The sequence below is a fragment of the Aegilops tauschii genome, chromosome 5, assembly GCF_002575655.3.
Source record: "Aegilops tauschii subsp. strangulata cultivar AL8/78 chromosome 5, Aet v6.0, whole genome shotgun sequence".
NCBI lineage: Eukaryota > Viridiplantae > Streptophyta > Magnoliopsida > Poales > Poaceae > Aegilops > Aegilops tauschii.
In genome coordinates, this window is record NC_053039.3 from 472,882,706 (window position 1) to 472,895,534 (window position 12,829).

Below are 12,829 nucleotides of genomic sequence, written 5' to 3' on the forward strand. Positions count from 1 at the left end.
CTTTCGCGAGAGTCACGGCCGTGCCTCTCGGAAAGGGAAAAACAAAACGCATTTTCTGTTTTTTTCTTTCGTGAGAGTCACGGTTTTGCTTCCGCGAGAGACACTGTTGTGCTTTCGCGAAAGTCACGGCCGTGCCTCTCGGAAAGGGAAAAAAATACGCGTTTTCCATTTTTTTTCTTTCATGAGAGTCACGGTTTTGCTTTCGTGAGAGGCACGGTTGTGCTTTCGCGAGAGTCACGGTCGTGCCTCTTTCGGAAAGGGAAAAAAACCATGCTCCCGGTTCAGTTTTTTCGCCCGGTTTTTTGTCCGGTTTTTCGTGAAAAAAAGTTCGTCAAAACCTATCAACATGAGATCTAGTTTTGAAGATCTCGACGCGAGGAATCCAATGATGAAAACGGTTCGAGATTTGGACGCACGGTTTAAGAGATAAAACATTTTGAATTAACAGATCTACGAAAAAAGGGAAAACTCCCAGATTGCGACAAGTGGCGCGCTGCATGGGCGCCACTTGTCGCGACCTGGGAAAGTGGAGTGTTCTTTGCAACGAGTACTCCTTAATTAGTGATTTCGCCGTTTCAGATGTTTTTTGCGATTCTACAATAATAGGTGGGCCGGCCAGCGCGCCCGCGCTGCAGGCGCCCGTTTGCAGAATGCACATTAACGGGCGCCTGCAGCGCCAAATAGGAAACGCCGTGTTTGTAGTCTTCTTCTTTTCTTTTTTTAGGGATGCTGTGTTTTTTATTTATATTACGGCCCAACGTGGAGCCTTGGGCTGTTTTTGGAGCAAGCTGACGACCCCCTCCTCCCACCTACATACCCTCCCCCATCCACGTCCAGAGGCGGGAGCCTCGTCTCGTTTCCCGTCATGGAGTCCATGCTCTTGAGGGCCTCCCGTGACTTTGCTCGCGCCGCCAGCAGGATCGCGTCGGCTGGTCGGTGGGCAGCGCCAGTGACAGCGGCGATCTCAGCCCCCTCAGATCTGAGGAGCCGCCTCTCCTTCCACAGCGGCACTAACATACCCAGCTCCACCAACGCACCACCCGAAGAAATGGCATCGCCCGCCTCCTTCACCCCCCACCCAGGTAATAACCAAATCAATATGTATTTTCCTTGTTCATGATTTCATCTAGATGTCCACACGATTTAACTCTAGTAGGCTAGCTACTTCACTCTACTCCTACAGGTAAGCTGTAAGCTAATGTATCATGCACTTCTGCTGCTTAATCAATCAAGCATACGATATATTTGTTTGGAGATTTACCAGTGCATCTTAGGTCAACATTCTTTGTATATACTGTATTTATTATATAGCCTTTTGTTGTGAATGGATGGAGCGCATCTTTTCCAGCTCATTCATATGTTTGGAGGTTAAAATTTGTGGATCATGTATCACACAAGGCAAACTTCAATTTTTGACAGCTTTTCTCATGACATATAAATGACTTGCATCTGTAGGTAAGGTGAAAATTCTGCCTTCAGACGAGGACGTTGAGTCAGAGGAAGCCCTGTGGGCCTTGTATCTGCGCTGGTGCAACACTTTGAACCAGAAGCGTGACCATGATGAGATGGTTCGCCGGTTTGATGTATTCAAGGACACTGTTCGGATGGTCCACCGTGTCAACAAGGCTAAATTGCCTTACACTCTGAAAGTAAGTAAATTCGCTGATGGGAAGCTATCCATGAGTCCAAAAGTGTTTGATGAACCTGAATATTTCGCAACTCATGCAAAGGATGGTGGGAGGAGACGTTTCCGTCGACTACGAGGTGCCTATGGTGACTTCGTAAATTTCAAGACAAATATGCCGGCTCGATCTTTCGGAGGTGCTCATAGGGGTAGGGTGAGTGTATGCGGGTATATATAAGCGCTTGCGTCTGTACTGTGTCAAAAAAAAACTCCTAGCTTCCTAGTAGTGACCAGAAAAAAAAGTGTACGAAGTACAAAAATATGATAGGGGAAGTTGCACCAAAACAATCTTAACAGGTCTGGCTTAATATAATTTAAGTTGCTCGCAACATGCTAAGTTAAATTGCCCTTCGTCATCTAACTCATGACCCAGTCCAGATATTTGCAAAGAAGTTGTCCTAAATGCATGAGCAGTACTGCAGCAAACTGCTATTCCCACAATAAATGTGAGCAGGAGTGGCCCCGATGACTGTTCGAAGAACTGACCCAAAACCAAAATACGGAAGGAAACACCAGTGGGAGCTCATATCCCAAGACAGCAGACCATGGGTTAGGATAATGAAAGCATATAGACGTACGAGCCATATTGAATTTCTGAAGTAACTTAAGCTTTTATAAGATATTTGACATTTAAAACCATGTTGATCTAAGTAAGAAATTTGTGTGTGTGTGTTTTACTTTCAAGGCTATCAATCTTGTGCAAAGAGAAAATTTATTTGTCATGTCCTCAGCACACCGGCTGAGTGAAGAGGCCGAGGTCTCCATAGCAAATAAAACCTACTACATCACGCGAATGAAAAACTAGTGGTACCGGTTTCTACTAAGAATGGCAATTGGTAGGGTACGGGGCGGGTAGAGCAATATCATACCCGTACAAAATGGATACAAAATTCTACTCATACACGTACCCACGGGTATGAAACTTTACCCGTACTCATACCCGATGTGTATCCATACCCATTAGGTATCCAACAGGTAGATCAAATAGTACACAAGTTATTCGCAATTTCACATTCATCTATAGCACATTTGACAAAAAAATCATTGATCTCAACTCAATAATAGATATATGAGTACATGACTATTATCTCAATTAAAACTGAAAATTGGCGACAACTTTAACATAGATTCAAAAGCTCACAACACAAATTTAACATAGGTACACTTTGTGAATCACGCGTAATTAAGGTTCACATGTGGGTTACGGGTATATCCGTGGGTAAAAGGCTATACACGTACCCTACCCATGACTTCACGGGTGGGGTATGGGTACTACTCGTGGTTATAAAATTATGCCCATACCCTGCCCATGCGGGTACGGTATCCGCTGGTACCCTTACACATGGGTAAAATTGTCATCCCTAGTTTTTACCGGGTACCTCAGAGGCGACAGGTGCATCCCACGATTCGTGCGTACAAATCATGTGTGTACCGTAGTCAATGTATCAACAGTGGTCGAATGATTTTTCTTTTTTGTGTATTCGAACACAATTACAATGGAGCCCACACCCCGTAGTTAATTCATTGTGTCCATCTTTTACCTCCCTTCCTCGCGGTATTTCGAGGAACTACTGGATTGCGCCTGCTCCGCCATGTCGGGAAGCTACGCCCCAACAAGGCACCGATGTCGGTGCTTAATCCGGCATATCTCGAGGTAGGGGTCCTAAGTTAGGCGTCCTGGAGAGATGGTAACATGGACACATGATTTTACTGTTCGGTCTCTCTCAAAGAGATAATGTCCAATATTCTGCTTTTGATGTATTAATACGGGGTATAGTACATAGCACAGGTATCTACCACGAGATTGTTGTGTATGATTCTAATAAATACCATCTGATCTATTGAATGGTCTAGACTCGGTTTATATAATGCACCGGAGGCCTAGGGTTTAAAAGAGTCCTCGTCTTCACCGCCAAGTCTTGTGGGATCTTCCTTGTATATGTCATGGGCTGCCCGAAGTGGCCCATTGATGAACCACCATGGGGGTGAGTACCCCCTAGTTTCTAAGGAGGGGAGCAGCTCTAGTGAGCGTATCCCCACCTTTTATTTTTTTTAAGAATCATGTATCCCCACCTGGATCGATCGCCGGGGTGAGGGCCCGGTGTGAATCCACATTGGCCCAGAGCCCACTTTACTATTTTATTGTTTAAATGCCATGAACAAAAAAATACATATTAAAAAGCCGTAAAATTTCCATGAATATTAAAATATGAAAAAAATGTCATGCTACTTTAGAGAAACAACATGCTAATTTATAAATTAAGAAATGATATGATTAAAAAAATGTGCGGTGTGATATTTTTTTTATGAATTATGTTGTGGAGATGTTTCATCTTTGTTCTTTATTTTTGCTACGGACCAAAAACAAAATACTATGTTGTATTTTCTTGCTTTATTTGGTCCACTATGCAAAAAATAATAAAAAATAACATGCAATGAAAAATAAAATTGTCACGCGAATAAAAATTGCATCATCTTAATAATAAAATTGCCATCCTGTTAATAATAAAAATATCATGTCTCTATTATAAAACCATCATGTTAATAATAAAAATGCCATGTTATTAAGTAATAAAAATGCCATGCTCTTAATCAGAAAACAGCCATCTACTTAATAATAAAAATCACAGGTTCTTAATTATTAAAATGCCATGCTCTTTGTGATAAAAATGTCATCCTCTTAATAATAAAAATGACATGTTATCTCTACTACTATAATGCATCAGTTTTGAAATTGGATTTACACTCCACTCTTGATTCCCGCCAAGTAACACAAACTCACTTCTAGCCGTTGATTTCACCACATATCCCCTTATCCACCCTTCATCAGCCCTTAGCTCCACTGAATCGGATGGCTGCAATCAGTTGGATTCGTCACCACTCCCTTCCCGCGCTGTCTCCCGCGCGCTCGCGCGTTTGGAAGCTACTCGCACCTTCCCGGTAGCTCCACGGCCCACGACGTTTGGAATAATTTAATTGAAAAAACAGAGCCCCCCGCGCGTGCTCTGCTGGAACGGAAAAGACTGCATACCTTCAAGCTTCATCCCGCTTTCAAAAGGAAAAAACAAAAAGCTTCATCCCGGGCTAGCACAAGGCTATCATCCTGCCACAACTCCATCCCCGTTGTCTCCCATTGCCTGTATCTCCCCGCTCACATCTTGCTAAAATTCCATTTCCATCTGCTTGCAGAGTACCTCAACTCTTTGACGACCTCACTACTGGGATCGCAGGGCTTGGTTGTTCTGAAGTGTGCCACTCTTGCGCCCCGTCTCCGTTCATTCAGATTCGCGCGTCTTCGTCTCTTCGCTCTCTCCAGCCGCGCCGTACACCGGCAAGCCGCCATGTACAATACACATTCTCTGTGCGGACGGCCAACAGCACGGGAGGAAAGCACAGGTGAGTTGCTCCTTCTCTACATTACCGTTTTTCTTTTTCTGTTGATGGTTATGAGTTTGGAGAATTCCTTTATGTCAGATTGCTTCCTGTCATTAGGATTAGCTGGTTATACCTTGTTGATGTTCTTGGCTATTTCTTTGCGTGCAAGGTGTTTGCGTTTTTGACTAAGCCAGTGTAAGTTGCAGATTCTGTACGTAGACTACAAAAGCTACTATGTTTTGAGATAAGTGTGTCATGAAAGATGATTTGATTATTTTTCTTGATTTTTTATGACTCTGCTATTTTATTTGGGCCTTTTCATTATTCACATTTAAAATATTTATTTTGATAGAAATATGCTTGACACTCATTACTGACGGACATCAACTGCGATAATGAATTCATATTTTCTGTTTACCCATGAAAAAATGATTGTTGGCTAAAGAACATTCTCTCTCTCTCCCTCTCTCTCTCTCTCCATGCCCTGAAATGTAAATTCCAGTTTAGTACCAATCTTTTCTTGTGTGTGTCTCATTAAGCTGATAATTGTAGATCAATATCGTCACCTAACTGAACAAACCGGTGCTGTACCAACGGATCCTTCTCAACGCAAACGTTACCGTGATCGGGTTAGGTATATGCAGATGAGGCCACAACAGAGAGAAGCTTATTTGAAAAGGAATCGTGAGTACAAACGAATCAAGCGAGGTGACAGTGCAATTAGTAAGACTGTGCAGCCCGTAAGAGGGGAGGCCAGTATGAGTACCAATGATAACACACACTTGCCAACTGAATCTTCTACGACGACAGAAGGTACTTTGTTGTGTGATGATAAGTAAAATAATCATCTTCACTATACATGATTAGGTGGTGACATTAGTCTGCAATTTGTGTGCCAGGGAAAGAAGTAGCTGTGACTATGTTACAAGAACAAGAAAGCCTTCCATTTTCAGGTTCTATGACACACAGTTCAGGGGTCCATCAAAGTAGGTGTCTGACAAAAAGGAAACGAGGTTGATAAAAATATATTAATTCAGTACTAATACATTTCTGTTTACTAATATTACAGACTAATTTGTTTGTTGTAATGTCAAAAACAGTGACAACAGTCGATAGTTGTTGGGGATCGTTGCAGAATTTTAAAATTTTCTATGCATCACCAAGATCCATCTATGGAGTTTACTAGCAATGAGAGGGAAAGAGTGCATCTACATACCCTTGTAGATCGCGAGCGGAAGCGTTCAAGTGAACGGGGTTGATGGAGTCGTACTCGTCGTGATCCAAATCACCGATGACCGAGCGCCGAACGGACGGCACCTCCGCGTTCAACACACGTACAGAGCAGCGACGTCTCCTCCTTCTTGATCTAGCAAGGGGGAAGGAGAGGTTGATGGAGATCCAGCAGCACGACGGCGTGGTGGTGGAAGTAGCGAGGATCCCGGCAGGGCTTCGCCAAGCGCAAGCGGGAGGGAGAGGGAGGCGCCAGGGGCTAGGGTACTGCTGCCCTCCCTCCCCCCACTATATATAGGGGGCCTGGGGGGGCGCCGGCCCCCTGGAGATCCCATCTGAGGGGGGGGGGGAGGCGGCCAAGGGGGTGGCTTGCCCCCCAAGCCAAGTGGGGCGCCCCCCACCCCTAGGGTTTCCAACCCTAGGCGCGGGGGAGGCCCAAGGGGGGCGCACCAGCCCACCAGTGGCTGGTTCCCCTCCCCACTTCAGCCCATGGGGCCCTCCGGGACAGGTGGCCCCACCCGGTGGACCCCTGGGACCCTTCCGGTGGTCCCGGTACAATACCGATAACCCCCGAAACTTTCCCAGTGGCCGAAACTGGACTTCCTATATATAATTCTTCACCTCCGGACCATTCCGGAACTCCTCGTGACGTCCGGGATCTCATCCGGGACTCCGAACAACTTTCGGATTTCCGCATACTAATATCTCTACAACCCTAGCGTCACCGAACCTTAAGTGTGTAGACCCTACGGGTTCGGGAGACATGCAGACATGACCGAGACGACTCTCCGGTCAATAACCAACAGCGGGATCTGGATACCCATGTTGGCTCCCACATGTTCCTCGATGATCTCATCGGATGAACCATGATGTCGAGGATTCAATCAATCCCGTATACAATTCCCTTTGTCAATCGGTACGTTACTTGCCCGAGATTCGATCGTCGGTATCCCAATACCTTGTTCAATCTCGTTACCGGCAAGTCACTTTACTCGTACCGTAATGCATGATCCCGTGACCAGACACTTGGTCACATTGAGCTCATTATGATGATGCATTACCGAGTGGGCCCAGAGATACCTCTCCGTCATACGGAGTGACAAATTCCAGTCTCGATCCGTGCCAAACCAACAGACACTTTTGGAGATACCCGTAGTGCACCTTTATAGTCACCCAGTTACGTTGTGACGTTTGGCACACCCAAAGCACTCCTACGGCATCCGGGAGTTGCACGATCTCATGGTCTAAGGAAATGATACTTGACATTGGAAAAGCTCTAGCAAACGAACTACACGATCTTTGTGCTATGCTTAGGATTGGGTCTTGTCCATCACATCATCCTCCTAATGATGTGATCCCGTTATCAATGACATCCAGTGTCCATAGTCAGGAAACCATGACTATCTGTTGATCAACGAGCTAGTCAAGTAGAGGCTCACTAGGGACATGTTGTGGTCTATGTATTCACACATGTATTACGATTTCTGGATAACACAATTATAGCACGAACAATAGACAATTATCATGAACAAGGAAATATAATAATAACCATTTTATTATTGCCTCTAGGGCATATTTCCAACAGTCTCCCACTTGCACTAGAGTCAATAATCTAGTTACATTGTGATGAATCGAACACCCATAGAGTTCTGGTGTTGATCATGTTTTGCTCTAGGGAGAGGTTTAGTCAACGGATCTGCTACATTCAGGTCCGTATGTACTTTACAAATATCTATGTCTCCATTTTGAACACTTTCACGAATGGAGTTGAAGCGACGCTTGATATGCCTGGTCTTCCTGTGAAACCTGGGCTCCTTGGCAAGGGCAATAGCTCCAGTGTTGTCACAGAAGAGAGTCATCGGGCCCGACGCATTGGGAATCACCCCTAGGTCGGTAATGAACTCCTTCATCCAGATTGCTTCTTGCGCTGCCTCTGAGGCCGCCATGTACTCCGCTTCACATGTAGATCCCGCCACGACGCTTTGCTTGCAACTGCACCAGCTTACTGCCCCTCCATTCAAAATATACACGTATCCGGTTTGTGACTTAGAGTCATCCAGATCTGTGTCGAAGCTAGCGTCGACATAACCCTTTACGACGAGCTCTTCGTCACCTCCATATACGAGAAACATATCCTTAGTCCTCTTCAGGTACTTCAGGATATTCTTGACCGCTGTCCAGTGTTCCATGCCGGGATTACTTTGGTACCTTCCTACCAAACTTACGGCAAGGTTTACATCAGGTCTGGTACACAACATGGCATACATAATAGACCCTATGGCCGAGGCATAGGGGATGACACTCATCTTTTCTCTATCTTTTGCCGTGGTCGGGCATTGAGCCGTGCTCAATTGCACACCTTGCAATACATGCAAGAACCCCTTCTTGGACTGATCCATATTGAACTTCTTCAATATCTTGTCAAGGTACGTACTCTGTGAAAGACCAATGAGGCGTCTTGATCTATCTCTATAGATCTTGATGCCTAATATATAAGCAGCTTCTCCAAGGTCCTTCATTGAAAAACACTTATTCAAATAGGCCTTTATACTTTCCAAGAATTCTATATCATTTCCCATCAATAGTATGTCATCCACATATAATATGAGAAATGCTACAGAGCTCCCACTCACTTTCTTGTAAACACAGGCTTCTCCATAAGTCTGTGTAAACCCAAACGCTTTGATCATCTCATCAAATCGAATGTTCCAACTCCGAGATGCTTGCACCAGCCCATAGATGGAGCGCTGGAGCTTGCATACCTTGTTAGCATTCTTAGGATCGACAAAACCTTCCGGCTGCATCATATACAATTCTTCCTTAAGAAAGGCATTAAGGAATGCCGTTTTGACGTCCATTTGCCATATCTCATAATCATAGAATGCGGCAATTGCTAACATGATTCGGACGGACTTCAGCTTCGCTACGGGTGAGAAAGTCTCATCGTAGTCAACCCCTTGAACTTGTCGATAACCCTTAGCGACAAGTCGAGCCTTATAGATGGTCTTCAGCTTCGCTACGGGTGAGAAAGTCTCATCGTAGTCAACCCCTTGAACTTGTCGATAACCCGTAGTCACATTACCATCCGCATCTGTCTTCTTCTTAAAGATCCATTTATTTTCTATGGCTCGCCGATCATCGGGCAAGTCAGTCAAAGTCCATACTTTGTTTTCATACATGGATCCTATCTCGGATTGCATGGCTTCAAGCCATTTGTTGGAATCCGGGCCCGCCATCGCTTCTTCATAGTTCGAAGGTTCACCGTTGTCTAACAACATGATTTCCAGGACAGGGTTGCCGTACCACTCTGGTGCGGAACGTGTCCTTGTGGACCTACGAAGTTCAGCAGTAACTTGATCCGAAGCTTCATGATCATCATCAGTAACTTCCCAGTCGGTGTAGGCACCACAGGAACATCTTCCCGCGCTGCGCTACTTTCCGGTTCGGAAGGGGTGACTATCACCTCATCAAGTTCCACTTTCCTCCCACTCACTTCTTTCGAGAGAAACTCTTTCTCCAGAAAGGACCCGTTCTTGGCAACAAAGATCTTGCCTTCGGATCTGAGGTAGAAGGTATACCCAATGGTTTCCTTAGGGTATCCTATGAAGACGCATTTTTCCGACTTGGGTTCGAGCTTTTCAGGTTGAAGTTTCTTGACATAAGCATCGCATCCCCAAACTTTTAGAAACGACAGCTTAGGTTTCTTCCCAAACCATAATTCATACGGTGTCGTCTCAACGGATTTCGACGGAGCCCTATTTAAAGTGAATGCGGCAGTCTCTAAAGCATAGCCCCAAAATGAGAGCGGTAGATCGGTAAGAGACATCATAGATTGCACCATATCCAATAGAGTGCGATTACGACGTTCGGACACACCATTTCGCTGAGGTGTTCCAGGCGGCGTGAGTTGTGAAACGATTCCACATTTCCTTAAGTGCGTACCAAATTCGTGACTTAAATATTTTCCCCCACGATCTAATTGTAAGAACTTTATTTTCCTGTCACGTTGATTCTCAACCTCACTCTGAAATTCCTTGAACTTTTCAAAGGTTTCAGACTTGTGTTTCATTAGGTAGACATACCCATATCTACTTAAGTCATCAGTGAGAGTGAAAACATAACGATAGCCACCGCGAGCCTCAACACTCATTGGACCGCACACATCAGTATGTATGATTTCCAATAAGTTGGTTGCTCGCTCCATTGTTCCGGAGAACGGAGTCTTGGTCATCTTACCCATGAGGCATGGTTCGCACGTGTCAAATGATTCGTAATCAAGAGACTCCAAAAGTCCATCTGCATGGAGCTTCTTCATGCGTTTGACACCAATGTGACCAAGGCGGCAGTGCCACAAGTATGTGGGACTATCGTTATCAACTTTACATCTTTTGGTATTCACACTATGAATATGTGTAACATCACGTTTGAGATTCATTAAGAATAAACCATTGACCAGCGGGGCATGACCATAAAACATATCTCTCATATAAATAGAACAACCATTATTCTCGGATTTAAATGAGTAGCCATCTCGAATTAAACGAGATCCTGATACAATGTTCATGCTCAAAGCTGGCACTAAATAACAACTATTGAGGTTTAAAACTAATCCCGTAGGTAAATGTAGAGGCAGCGTGCCGACGGCGATCACATCGACCTTGGAACCATTCCCGACGCGCATCGTCACCTCGTCCTTCGCCAGTCTCCGCTTATTCCGCAGCTCCTGTTTTGAGTTACAAATATGAGCAACCGCACCGGTATCAAATACCCAGGAGCTACTACGAGTACTGGTAAGGTACACATCAATTACATGTATATCACATATACCTTTGGTGTTGCCGGCCTTCTTGTCCGCTAAGTATTTGGGGCAGTTCCGCTTCCAGTGACCACTTCCCTTGCAATAAAAGCACTCAGTCTCAGGCTTGGGTCCATTCTTTGACTTCTTCCCGGCAACTGGCTTACCGGGCGCGGCAACTCCCTTGCCGTCCTTTTTGAAGTTCTTCTTACCCTTGCCTTTCTTGAACTTAGTGGTTTTATTCACCATCAACACTTGATGTTCCTTTTTGATCTCCACCTCCGCTGATTTCAGCATTGAATATATCTCAGGAATGGTCTTTTCCATCCCCTGCATATTGAAGTTCATCACAAAGCTCTTGTAGCTTGGTGGAAGCGACTGAAGGATTCTGTCAATGACCGCGTCATCCGGGAGATTAACTCCCAGCTGAGACAAGTGGTTGTGTAACCCAGACATTTTGAGTATCTGCTCACTGACAGAACTATTTTCCTCCATTTTACAACTGAAGAACTTGTCGGAGACTTCATATCTCTCGACCCGGGCATGAGCTTGGAAAACCATTTTCAGCTCTTCGAACATTTCATATGCTCCATGTTTCTCAAAACGCTTTTGGAGCCCCGGTTCTAAGCTGTAAAGCATGCTGCACTGAACGAGGGAGTAATCATCAGCACGTGATTGCCAAGCGTTCATAACGTCTTGGTTCTCTGGGATGGGTGCTTCACCTAGCGGTGCTTCTAGGACGTAATCTTTCTTGGCAGCTATGAGGATGATCCTTAGGTTCCGGACCCAGTCCGTATAGTTGCTGCCATCATCTTTCAGCTTGGTTTTCTCTAGGAACGCGTTGAAGTTGAGGGCAACGTGGGCCATTTGATCTACAAGACATATTGTAAAGATTTTAGACTAAGTTCATGATAATTAAGTTCATCTAATCAAATTATTCAATGAACTCCCACTCAGATAGACATCCCTCTAGTCATCTAAGTGAAACATGATCCGAGTCAACTAGGCCGTGTCCGATCATCACGTGAGACGGACTAGTCAAGATCGGTGAACATCTTCATGTTGATCGTATCCTTTATACGACTCATGCTCGACCTTTCGGTCTTCCGTGTTCCGAGGCCATGTCTGTACATGCTAGGCTCGTCAAGTCAACCTAAGTGTATTGCGTGTGTTCCGAGGCCATGTCTGTACATGCTAGGCTCGTCAAGTCAACCTAAGTGTATTGCGTGTGTTCCGAGGCCATGTCTGTACATGCTAGGCTCGTCAACACCCGTTGTATGCGAACGTTAGAATCTATCACACCCGATCATCACGTGGTGCTTCGAAACAACGAACCTTCGCAACGGTGCACAGTTAGGGGGAACACTTTCTTGAAATTATTATAAGGGATCATCTTACTTACTACCGTCGTTCTAAGCAAATAAGATGTAAAACATGATAAACATCACATGCAATCAAATAGTGACATGATATGGCCAGTATCATTTTGCTCCTTTGATCTCCATCTTCAGGGCGCCATGATCATCTTCGTCACCGGCATGACACCATGATCTCCATCATCATGATCTCCATCATCGTGTCTTCATGAAGTTGTCACGCCAACGAGTACTTCTACTTCTATGGCTAACGTGTTTAGCAATAAAGTAAAGTAATTTACATGGCGTTATTCAATGACACGCAGGTCATACAAAAAATAAAGACAACTCCTATGGCTCCTGCCGGTTGTCATACTCATCGACATGCAA

At 44.9% G+C, this 12,829-nt stretch overlaps 1 long non-coding RNA gene across 2 annotated transcripts; it reads left to right on the forward strand.

Annotated features, from left to right (window-relative positions):
* The first annotated feature begins 3,600 nt into the window (after positions 1 to 3,600).
* LOC120965305 (uncharacterized) lies at positions 3,601 to 6,172 on the forward strand. Of its 2 annotated transcripts, XR_012183738.1 has the most exons (3): positions 3,601 to 5,080; positions 5,612 to 5,872; positions 5,959 to 6,172. It is a non-coding gene; the product is annotated as an uncharacterized lncRNA (long non-coding RNA). The 2 variants fall into 2 exon arrangements; XR_012183737.1 differs by having other exon boundaries at positions 3,601 to 5,872.
* The last annotated feature ends 6,657 nt before the right edge of the window (positions 6,173 to 12,829 follow it).